This window comes from Tupaia chinensis, unplaced genomic scaffold (assembly GCF_000334495.1).
Source record: "Tupaia chinensis unplaced genomic scaffold, TupChi_1.0 Scaffold000186_1, whole genome shotgun sequence".
Lineage (NCBI taxonomy): Eukaryota > Metazoa > Chordata > Mammalia > Scandentia > Tupaiidae > Tupaia > Tupaia belangeri.
Window position 1 is genome coordinate 489,351 of NW_006159661.1, and position 5,233 is coordinate 494,583.

Here is a 5,233-nt window from a genome sequence, read left to right on the forward strand (position 1 = left end):
AAAAGAAAAGAAAAGAAAATTGGACATGGGGACCAGCAGTTAGCCTAATGGCTATGTCTCTGGACTCCCATGTAGTCGACAGCGGTTCGCATTCCGGACCCGGTGTCTTAAACTCACGCCGTGCGCGTATGAGTGCATGCCCAAGATCCTGAGAGGAAAATGGAGCAGAGGGGATTACGGCGTGGTCATCCCCCCTGGGGGTGTGATTTCTCACTTTCTGTCTCTTTGTCTCTCTCTGTCTGTCTGGCGAGCACACACACCCTATAGCAAAAACCTCTCCAAAAAAAAAAGAAATTTGGACACACACATAAATGCACTCAACGTGATTTTTAAGCTGTTGAGTCCAGGGATTGAACCATGGTCAACTATGTGAGAGTCCAGCGACATAACCATTACATTGTGTGCTGGTCCCTGAACACCATTTCTTGATTGTTCTGGGCATAAACCTAGGAGTAAATCTCTGGGTCAAATAATAATTTAATGTTTATCTTTTTGAAAAACCATGACTTTTCCATAGTGGCTGATCGATTTTACATTCGCACCAGCAGTGTGGATATGAGAAAGTACCTCACTGTGGTTCTGACGCACATTTCCCTGATGACTAATGATATCGAGCATCTTTCCATGTGATACCTAACCTTTCGTATATGGTTTTTGAAAACATCTCTACTCAAGTACTTAGTCAATTTCTGAGTTTGTATTTTCTTACAGTTTTAACTGTAAGAGCTTTTTATGTGTTATGGATACTAGACCTTCTCAGATATATTACTCGCCATTTTTCTCCCATTCTGAATGTTGTCTTTTCACTTTCTTGATAATTTCCTTTGATACACAAAAGTTTTTTATTTCAATGAAGTCCAATTTATTAATTTTTTTTCTTTACTGATCAACTGTCAGTGTTAGATCCAAGAAAACATAGGCAAATACAAGGTCATAAAGATGTATTTTTGTATCTTCATCTGAAAGTTTTATAGTCTTAGCTCTCATATCCACATCCTTAATCCACTTTGAGTTAATATTAGCATGTATATAATTTTTTGTGAAAATGTACAAATTTTATTTTTTTTCCATGTGGATATTTAGTTTTCCTGGCATCATTTGTTGAAAATAAATATTCTTTTTCTTTTGGGAGAGGGGAGGGGTTTTTGCTATAGGGTGCATGCATGCACTCACCAGAAAGACAGAGAGAGAGAGAGAAAGACAGAAAGTGAGAAATCACCCCCTGGAGGGGTGGATGGTCATGCCGCAAGCCCTTCTCCCCCATTCTCCTCTCGGGATCATGAGCAGACATGCACACGCACCCAGCGTGAGTTTTAAGCCACCAGGTCTGGGACACGAACAGCGGTTGACTACATGGGAGACCAACAACATAGCCATTACGCTAACTGCTGGTCCCAAAAACAAATGTTTTTGAGAGGTTTTTGCTATAGGGCACATGCATTCGCCAGAAAGACATAGACAGACAGACAGAAAGAGAGAAATTAACCCCCCACCCACCCAGGTGCGATGGCAATGCTGCAATCCCTTCTCCTCCATTCTCCTCTCTGGATCTTGGGCAAGCACACAGACGTGTTCAGCATGAGTTTAAGTCACCGGATCCAGACTCGAATTGTGGTCAACTACATGAAAGTCCAGCGACATAGCCATTATGGTAACTGCTGGTCCCTCCACGAATAGTTTTTGCATAATACACATTTCACATAAACTTCAAAGACCTCCTGATGTAGAAAACTCTAAAGATTCCTCAAAATAGCTGCTAAAACTAATAAATGACTGAAGTCTTGAGAAATGAGGGCAAGAGGGAGCTGCCGGTATGTCTCAGAGTTTGAAGGCCCAAGAACCAGAAGCCCCAATGTCTGAGAACAGGAGAAGATGGATGTCCCAGTTCCAGAAAAAAAAAAAAAGAGAGAGAATATACCTTTCCTTTATCTTTTTCTTCTAATCAGGCGTTCAACAATGAAAGGGTGCTTATTTAGGATGGTAAGAGATGGTTTGCACTCAGTCTACTAATTCAAACGGTAATCTCTTCCAGAAACACCTTCACAGACACACCCAGAAATAATGTTTTACCAGCTATCTGGATATCTCATAGCTTAGTCAACTTAACACATAACATTAATCATCACAATATAAATACTACCCAAAGCAATCTACAGACTTCAAGCAATCACTATGAAAATCTAATGATATTTTTTTTTTTTGGTGAAATAGAAAAACCTGTAGTACCATTTATATGAAACCTCAAGGGACCCTGAGTAGTCAAAACAACCTTAAAAAGAGAATAAAATTGAAGGATTCACACTCATTCTTTTTTTTTACAGAGAGAGAAATTTTTGCTATAGGGCGCATATGCTCGCCAGAGACACAGAGAAAGACAGAGACAGAAAGTGAGAAATCACCTCCGGGGGAGGGGGGGGGATGGCCACACCATAATCCCTTCTTTTCCATTTCCTCTCAGGATTTTGTGCACACACACAGATGCGACCAATGTGAGTTTCAAGCCAGTGGGTCTAGGACCAACCATGGCTGACCATGTGACAATCCACCACCTTAACCACTACCAACGCTTGCTGGCCCCACATTTCTTCCTTTTAAAACTTCCTATCAAGCTACACGTAATTTACTTCCCCTCAGGTTTTTCCATAGTGTATGTGTGCTCACTAGAGAGACAGAGAGAGAGAAAGTGAGAAACCACCCCTAAAGGGGAACAGTCACGCCCTAATTTCCTCTCCTCCACCCTGCTCTCAAGGCTCTGAATCCCCCCCCCACACACACACACGTGCCAAGAATGGGTCCAGGCTCAAATCTCAAATTGCGGTCAGCAATGTGAGAGTCCAGCACACCAGCTACCACGCCACCCACTGGCCCCAAGCTGTAGTAATTTTAAAAGTGTGGCATTAGCATACTGATAAATATAGATCAACGTATTAAGACTGATATGCAGATAAATGAAATTGAGTAAAGAACCCAGAAGTAAGCCCTTATATAAGTAATCAAATGATTTTCAAGCAGGGTACAGGACCATTCAATGAAGAAAAGCAGTCTTTACAACAAATGGTGCTGGGAAAATGGAATTTCATATACAGAGAAATAAAGTTGGACCTTTACCTTACACCATATATAAAAATTAACTAAAAATGGATCAATGAATCTTTGGGTATGACCCAAAGAAACAATAAACAAAAGAAAAATCTGATTGGACTGGCAGATGGTGTGTTGGTTAAAGTGCTGGACTTTCACAAGGGTGACTGCAGTTCAAGTCCTGGACCGGGTCGCTTGAAAATCACGCCAGGCATATGTACATGTGTGCCCAGAATTCTAGGAAGAGAGTACAGGAAACAGGACTGCTGCATGGCCATCTCCTCTTGGAGAGTGATTTCTCACTTTCCCTCTCACTGTTTCTGTGTCTCTCCAGTGAGCAGATGTGCCCTAAGATAAAAACCTAGGGGGAGAAAAAGAGAAAGAGAGAAGTAAAGAAAAAAATCGACAATTGGACTTTATGAAAATTTAGAATTTGGGGCAGCTGGTAGTGTGATGGTTAAGCTGGATCCCACAGGGCCAACTGCATGGCCTGAGTCCCCCACCAGTGGCTTACAAAACACGCCAGCCATGTGTGCATGAATGTCTTAATACCAAGGAGGGATAAAAGGAGGAAGGGATTTGGGCATGACCATCCCCTATAGGGATAGGGGTGCATTCTCATTTTCTTTCTTGGTGAGCACACAGACCCTCTGCCAAAAAAAGAAATGTTTTTAATTTAAACTAGTGTCCATAGGGGCCAACAGATGGCATGGTAGTTAAGGTGCTAGACTCCCACATAGCCAACTGTGGTTCAAGTCCCAGACCAGGCAGCTTGCTTTCTCACTTTCCCTCTCTCTTGCTCTCTGTCTCTCTCTCTGATGAATACACGTGCCCTATAACAATTTTAAATAATAATAATAAAGAAAATAAAATAAGTAATTATTAATTAAAAAAAAAAGACTTGTGTACATAAAAAGACATTATCGGGGCTGGCAGGTAGCATGGTCATTGGTTAAAGGCACCAGACGCCCCCATGGTTCGAGTCACAGAACTGGTGGCTTGCTTTCTCACTTTCTCTCACTCCACTCTGTCCCTCTCTCTTTTATTTAAAAATATAAATAAATAAATAAATAATATAGTTAAGTAAAAGAATTCTTTTTTAAAAAAAGACATTATTGGGGCTGGCAAGTGGCATGGAGGGTCAGGGTCTCTCTCTGATCAAATTAAAATAATAATAATAATAAATGGAATTAAATAAATAAATAATTCTTTTAAAAAAAAAAGAAAAGAAAAAAGAAAAAAAAGATGCTATTAAGCTAGCCAGTGGCCTGGTAGCTAAGGTAGCTGGATTCCCACATAACCAACATGCAGTTCAAGTTCTGGACCTCGCAGCTTGAAAAACACGCTAAGAATGTGTGCATGCATGCCCAAAATCGTAAAAAGAGAGAAAGATGGAAGACAAGGGATTGCAGCATGACCAAGCCCTGTGTGGTGGTGGGGGTGGTGGGGGTTGGTCTTTTCTCACTTTTCCTCTCTCTATGCCTCTCTGCTGTGAGCCCACACAACCTCTGTCGTTAAAAAATAATAAGCAAAGAGCATTTTTGCTGCCCAGACGCAGAGCGAAAGCTTGAGAGAGAGTCCGAGACGCGATGCGCTTCCCTCAGTGTCGCAGCCCCTGCACGCCATTGCCGCTCCGCTATGGCTGGTTGGAGGATCTGGCGCACCAGGCGAAGCTGGCGGAACAGGCTGAGCGATGCGACGAAATGGTGGAATCAGTGAAGAACGTAGCAGGGATGGACGTGGAGCTGACAGTTGAAGAAAGAAACCTCTTATCTGTTGCATATAAAAATGTGATTGGAGCTAAAAGCGCCTCCTGGGGAATAATTAGCAGCATTGAGCGGAAGAAGAAAACAAGGGAGGAGAAGACAAGCTAAAAATGATTGGGAAATATTGACAAATCGTTAAGACTGAGCTAAAGTTAATCTACTGTGACATTCTGGGTGTACCGGACAAACACCTCATTCCAGCAGCTGACACTGGCAAGTCCAAGGTTTTCTATTATAAAATGAAAGGGGCTACCACAGGTATCCTACTGCATTCTCCATTTAGATTTGAAATAGCAGGAAGGAGGCTGCAGAGAATAGCCTAGTAGCTTATAAAGCTGCTAGTGATACTGCAATGACAGGCCTTCCGCCCACGGATCCTATTCGCT

At 42.0% G+C, this 5,233-nt stretch overlaps 1 pseudogene; it reads left to right on the forward strand.

The window, feature by feature from the left end:
* The first annotated feature begins 4,670 nt into the window (after positions 1 to 4,670).
* The window catches only part of LOC102479128 (14-3-3 protein epsilon-like), a 7,971-nt pseudogene continuing 7,408 nt past the window's right edge, over positions 4,671 to 5,233 (forward strand).